This window comes from Arachis duranensis, chromosome 4 (genome assembly GCF_000817695.3).
Source record: "Arachis duranensis cultivar V14167 chromosome 4, aradu.V14167.gnm2.J7QH, whole genome shotgun sequence".
NCBI lineage: Eukaryota > Viridiplantae > Streptophyta > Magnoliopsida > Fabales > Fabaceae > Arachis > Arachis duranensis.
Genome location: NC_029775.3, coordinates 111,002,198 through 111,009,670, shown reverse-complemented (window position 1 = coordinate 111,009,670; position 7,473 = coordinate 111,002,198). Strand labels below are relative to the sequence as shown.

Here is a 7,473-nt window from a genome sequence, read left to right as displayed (position 1 = left end):
AGGCGAGGGTACAATAAATAATAATCTAAGGCATACAGAACATTTCAACAACAACTAAATAAACTCTTCGTGACTTCTGCGTCCTTTGAAAGGGGAAAAATGTAGGGGGGTGAGAACATCAACCTCGAAAGGGTTCTCAGTAGAGGGTTTTTGGGAATTACTGTAATAGGATACATGAAGATAAACCGTACCAGTGATTAATAACTGACTTATGCCTTTTTTTCAAAAACAACGGTTTACAACAAAAGAGAATTCTAAAATTTTTTTCCGAAGAGGAACCATTCAATTCTCAAAAACTCAAAATCCTTTCAAAACAGTTTATCTATGCCGAACCAAAATAGCCTTTCATATTTTATCCAAACCAGAAACACAAAAGCGAAACCAACCATCGGCCCACCTCAATTCAACCACGGCCCTAGGCCCAAACATTCCAATCCAACAACCAACCACCACAAACCAACAGAGTCCCAATTGCAAACACAGATAGGAAGTTCAAGCACAAACAAACAGTTACAGCAAGTAGAACAATTAGCAGTTAATCACAAAGGCAAACCAAGTACAATATGCACACCCAAACAATGTCACATAAATGCATATGATGCATGCCTGTCCTAGTGGCTGATGATATCATCTGTCGGTTATATAACCAACCCGACACGTCTTGGTAGCTAACCATGGACAGAAACACCCATCGCGGAGCAAGTAGGTTTGAGCTACAACTCCATTGCTACTACCCGCTCAACCCAGAGCCAGTGGGATAACCACTACTGCGGCTACTACCCAGGCGGGTGTTTAAAAGCTCAACCTAGAGCGAGTGGAATCACCACTACTACCGCTACTACCCAAGCGCCACAGTCTCTAACCTGGAGCAAGTGGGATGAACCACAACCCTTGCTACTACCTAGTAGGGGTGTTCGCGGTGCGGTTTGGTTCGGTTTTTGAAGGAAAAGCCATCCGATCCGGTCGTTTAATTAAGCTGCGGTTCGGTTTGGTTCGGTTTTTTTTTCAAAGTCATCCGAACCAAACCAAACCAATTAAAATCGGTTTGATTTGGTTCGGTTTGTTCGGTTTTTTCAATCAAATAAAAAAAATTCTACCATACTATTATGCAATGTCATAAGATTGAAATCAACAAGCCAAAATACACAATAGCTAACAAAGTCTTGATCTAATGAAATATAACGACAATTAAAGAAGTTTAATAGCTCAATAGTCAACACAACTGAAAATAAAAATAAATTGTCATTAAACTGATAGCAATTAACAAAGTTATGGTGTCTTCTCCAATAAAATAGCTAAAACTTCATAATGCAAACCAACCTGAAATAAAAAAAAAAAAACAATTACATAATAAGAACAACAAGAACAACAACAACAATAATTATAATAATAATAATAATAATACAAGGAGAATTAAACCAGCAATGAACAAATTACAAAAACAAGCAATAAACCAAGCAATAAACCAAACAATAAACAAATTAAACCAGCAATGAACAAATTAAACCAGCAAGACAGCAATAAACCAGCCCTAAACCAGCTATAAACCAAACAGAATTGGCACTTGATATTACATACGATCTTATAAAGTTGTATGTCACTTTCACTAGAGATTCATTTTGCTTATATGCTTGTTGAACTGGTAAACTAACCCAACATTTTAATTAATACATATATATAATATAGTTGGATGAATAATTGAATATAGGAGTAGTTTCCATATTACCAAATAAGTAAAAAAAAACGTACACACAAAAGGAAAATATATATAGTTAGCGGAATAGTGAAAATTAATTGATGTTTTTTTTTTTTTTGGTTTCAATGAAAATGAATTGATTAAGAGGGAATTGAAGGAACGTTATAAGGGTTCATAGGAAAAATGGAAAGTCAAGAAAGTGTAGCTGAATTCAACAAAATTCAGAACCTTCTAAAATGTTCACATCCACGCCCACAAAACCTTCTGTTTAATTCATATACAATGCATGCTAGCTAACTGCATAATTAAATCATGGCTTCCACAACATTTAAAAATACATGGCCTATTGATGATGGTCTAAGATAATTTTTAATAATTTCAGAATACCAACAAATTGGCACTTGATAATGTGAACAATAAACAATAAACAAGCTATAAACCAAGCAGAATTGACACTTGATAATGTGAACAAACAATGAACAAGCAAGGCAGCAATAAACAAGCAAGGATTGGCACTTGATAATGTGAACAAGCAATGAACAAATTAAACCAGCCCTGAACCAGCTATAAACCAAACAGAATTGGCACTTGATAATGTGAACAATAAACAATAAACAAGCTATAAACCAAGCAGAATTGGCACTTGATAATGTGAACAAGCAATGAACAAATTAAACCAGCCCTGAACCAGCTATAAACCAAACAGAATTGGCACTTGATAAACAATCAAACAACAAATATATAGAACAATGAAACTGGAATGATTGATTTATTGATTAACAAGTTAACAACAACCAGCAGCAATCCATCAATGAATAACCAAGTCAGCAAACAATTCAACAAACAGAACAAAATCAGCAACAATGAATCAAATTACCAAAATAAATCAATAATTTAACCAGCAACAATACCTAACAAAATAAATCAATAACCAGCAACAATGAATCAAATTAACAATGAATCAACAAGTCAGCAATAAAGTACACAATATCAATGAATCAACGATTTAACCAAATTACATACCTGATTCGGTGGCTCGGGCTCCATATCTGACTTGAATCGATGACTGAGTGGGAGACTTATCGGTGACTGGTGGGTGCTGTGCTGTGGGTGGCGACTGGCGAGGGTTGTGGCTCTGCTACTGCTGGGTGCGAGGTTGCGAGGCTCGGGCTCTGCTACTGCTGGGTGCGAGGAAGGAGGCTCGGGCTCTGCTACTGCTGGCGCTGGGTGCGAGCCTGCGAGGGACGAGGGTCGTGCGCTGTGTGCGAGGATCGTTCAGGCTGTGGTGCGAGGGTGGTGCGCCACTGCAGAGAGGAGAGCGCGACGGTGAGAGGCTGAGACTGAGAGCTTTGGATTGGGGGTGGGAGGCGTGGGGTTAGGGCTCACTGCTGCTCAGGAATCGCGCTCAAGGGAATTGGGGTTTGGCCGTTTGGGGGTGGGGTGGGGGCAAAACACATTTTTTCGGTTTAATTCGGTTTTCGGTTTTGTTCGATTTTCGATTTTTTCGGTTCGGTTGGTCGGTTTAGTTCGGTCCAGATCGGTTTTGAACACCCCTACTACCTAGGTATTTCAAGCATATATTCATTTAGTCCCAACCATGGATCAACATCCATCTCAGCCATCCGGCTTAAATTCATAATTCATAGTCAGCCATACGGCCCATAACTCATTCGGCAATCAGCCATAAATCAATATCATACATAGCCATTCCGGCTCATGGTTCAATCCAGAACCAGCCAATATTCATAATCATGCACAGCCATTCCGGCCCATAACAAAACAGCACTTCCACCATTCAACATCATCAAATTCATAAAATTGGCATTTAAGCCATAAATCATTTTTCTCAAGCCATTTCACTTTGAAATCAAATTTCAACTCTTTTCAGCATTGGCTTTAAAGATCTCATTTCTCAAATCATCTCAGGCTCATAAGCCACTTTTTCTCAAAGTAAGTTCCCCTTTTAAAAACAATGCCACTCTCAGCATCCTCTTTCCACAATTTTCATAACCATGGCAAGTTAAAGCTTCATTTTGAAACATTCAAAATCATTCATCCAATAAGGGGATTTTATAACAAAAGTTTCTCGGCAGAGTCCCAAGTTTTTAGGTAGAGTCAACCTGTATCAATTCCTTAAAATTCATTGAAACTCTTAAAATCATAGATTCTCGGTTCAAGTAAATAAAACTAAATTTATTATGAAATCGAACCATACAAAATCACAAGTTCCAACTCGGTCCAAAAATCAACTCATTTGAAACAGAACTAGTTCATTTGAATCAAACTACTTTCAGGTTTCTTTTTGGAACCCATTTTTCTAACTCTTCCAAAATGCCTCAAACTTAATTACTCAATCAAAAGTCTAGATTCCTTTAAAATCACTAAAAACCCCTTTTTGTATTGAAATCAACATTTGAGCATCATTCTTTCCATCAGTGATTCAAACGGTACAAATAGTTCATTTCTAAATAAGCCGAACTCAACGCATAAAGTTCATTAAATAAATTAAGCTTGAAAACATAAATATTCTCTTAACAAATCAAATAATACAATTTCTCAAATCCAACCCTTTTTAAATAACTTTTCAAACAAGACTAGGATTTTTGTAGAAATTTCGGCAACTCCTCCCCTAAAACTTGGACTTTTGCCACCCGGTTCGGGTCCCAACCATCATCAAAATAATCAACTCAAACCAAATCAATCCTCAACGGATTAAACTCATATTTCAAGTCTTTCAAGAATCAGCTTCAAAACATTACATTTCACAAAGCCGCACAACAATTCAGCCAAACCAACATCCATAAACATTCGAGTCAATCAAATAATACATAAGGCAGATAGAATCACCACATACACAATATCTCACATCAGTATCCATATGTAATAATTCCAATACATAAAACATAGTTTTTGGAAAGCGCCCCTACCTCAAAACGCAATTTCATAACCCAAATAACTCATCAAGTCTTTTCCGCCTCAAATCAAACTGACGGCAACCAAAACCTCAGCTCCAAGCCACTATCGCAACAGTCTCAACAACTCTAATCGCAACATACAACAACTGAAACTCAATCGTACAGCAATTAATGCCACAGACCTCAGCGTGAGATAACAGAATAGTAACAAAAGGGCTTTCAAATCAAAACGCTTACCGAACCGAAGAAAGAGCGGCTGAACCAAAATAGCGGCGGCCTTTGAATCGGTTCGGCGACAGTCCGGCAGCCACCTCAAGCGGCAGCGGCAATCGAACCCCGGCAATGGTGCCGACAGAGTTTTCCGGCGTCGGCAGCGGGTTTTCTGACGGCAGAGGCAACTTCGCCCCCCTTTCACCCACAATCAGCCACGTCGGAGATAAGAGCTGGTAGCGACGGCGGCGGTTCTGACGGAGGCGGCACCGGCGACATGAACGGCAACTGGTTGCGGCAGTTGGACCCCCATCTCGGCCGCAGCTCTCTCTGTCTCTCCTGCTCGATGTGACTAGACGGTCTTCCTCCCAACAGCACGGCGGTGGCAAGCACTAGCAGGGACGAGTCCTCCGGCTCGTGCAGCGGCACCGTTGGAGGACACAGACGCAGCGGCGGTCCTCCCTAAATGACAGTGGCGGCTTCTTCGGTGGCGCCAGGGAGCAACGGTGCGGTGGTGGCGTGACAGAGGCTCCCTCCTCCTCTACCCCTCGCACGACGCTTCCTTCTACTCTGAATGGCGGCGATGGCGCCCTCCTTCTCTGGCAACAAGGACAAGCGACAAGCTCTCGCGCCCCTCTCACTCGCGAGTCACCCCTCTTCTTCGGCGCTGGTGGCAACAACGGGATGGGTCTGACGGCAGGACACAGTGGCACGGCGCCGAGGCGTGGTGGCGACGCCCTTCCTCCCTCCGGATCTCCCTTCCCTGCTTCCCCCTTTCTTTTTCTGCGTCTGTTCTTCTATTCATGGAAAAAGAAAACTGTGTTTGACGTGTGCCGCTGAGCAAGGAAGAGAGGGATAGGGTGTGACGGCTGAGAGTGAGGAAGAAGGGTAAGAGTGTTGTGTTGTGTAAATTAGGGTTAAGGGTATTTTAGTAATTTCACATAAAAATAGGTATAATGTAGTAATTAGAAATAAATTCTAATTCAACAATAATAGTGTATAAAAATACTATTTTCTCATCAATTTCACACTTTATTTTCAATAAAATGTCCAAATCCAAAATTTAGAAATAATATAATTAATTTCTCTACTATTTTCCAAAATAGCAATATCAATATATTAAAATATTGATTATTTAGTCCATATCATATAAAATCCTTATTATTTCATAACTATCAACTTTATAATTTAAATATAGAAAATAACCCAATAATTATAAAATTGGATAATAATCATAACTCGTCTCAAATCCAATAAATCAACAATTGCCTTAATTATCTCTAATAAAATAATTTCTGAAATTAGGGCTATAAATAACTATATGATTTGAGACTTACTCATAAAAAAAACTTTTCAAAGGTTTTGGGTCTTACACAGTGATTATTGTTCATCCTTTGAATCTTTTAAAAACTAACAACTAGTTATCCAAAAAAACCTTTTCGAAAACTAATACTTAAATATCTCGAAATCCAAAATCTTTCTTTTCTCATAAGAAAATCTCATTCAGAAACCAATCACGCAAATCAATCAACACAATCATCAATTCAGCACCAACACTCATTTCCAAAAGTAGCACATTAGGACAAACACAGGCAAAACAGACAAGGAATGCATAGGTTTAGGTAGCAGTTACAACAAATAGTCTAGGTAGCAGTTAATAACAGTTTAACAACTAGACAAACCAAAACAAATTCAAACCCAAGCAAAGCATACAAATGCATATGGTGCATGCCTGTCCTATGGCTAATGAGATCATTTGTCAGTTATACAGCCAACTTGACAAATCCAGTTTGCTAAACTTTTGAACTGTCCCCCGACGCGCATCCCCATGAGTCTATGCATAGCTTTTTCTCATATATATATATATAAATTTATAAGTGCTCGGTCACCCTTACGTCGTAGGATCAACAGAGTATTGAGTCTCAACCTGGAGCAAGTGGTGGCAGGCCACTGCGTCTACCCAGGGAAACTCATGTCTCAGATAATTCAAATTCATAAGCCATATGAATAATTCTTTCAACATTCATCAATATCTAAACCATTCTTAATATCATCATCATCATTAGTCAATCAATATCTCATTTTCAAATTCATTCAAAAATCATATTTCAAATCAATTCTCATCATCCTTCTTTCCATTCCATTCATCAACAATCCCAATCCAAAACATAATTATTTCTTTTTAAATAAATCAATCTTAAAACTTATAAAGTTTAAAACCAAATCTTTTTAAATAATTACTTCAAACAAAACTTCCAATTTCATAAAAATTTCGGCAGCATCTTCTCTAAAACTCGGACTCTGCCACCCTTTTCGGGTCCCTATGATCTCCCTCTCTTCTCGCAACCCTCACCCTCTGATCTCCCTCTCTTCCTCCCCCTTTCCTTCTTTTTCCTTTTCTTTTACCGAACTGTGGGTGTGTTAGTGAATGAGTGTATTGCTTGTGTGTGTGCTGATTGTACTAAGAACTCCTTTACTGGTTCACTAATTAGTATCAACTACTATTTTTTAATTAAAAATTACTTTGATATATAATAATATTTATATGGTGAATTATAAATGTATTGTCTAGTTACTGAGTTGTAAAATTCATTCCATTTTTTTAAAATTAATTTTTAAGAACAAATACTTAAATATATAAACCCTTTTATT

The 7,473-nt window shown here is 38.4% G+C and overlaps 1 long non-coding RNA gene across 1 annotated transcript; it reads right to left on the bottom strand.

Annotated features, from left to right (window-relative positions):
• Window positions 1-1,104: 1,104 nt before the first annotated feature.
• LOC107485855 (uncharacterized) lies at window positions 1,105-3,078 on the bottom strand. Its single transcript, XR_001591579.3, has 2 exons — window positions 2,720-3,078; window positions 1,105-1,320 (listed from the first exon to the last, which is right to left on the bottom strand). It is a non-coding gene; the product is annotated as an uncharacterized LOC107485855 (long non-coding RNA).
• Window positions 3,079-7,473: the final 4,395 nt, after the last annotated feature.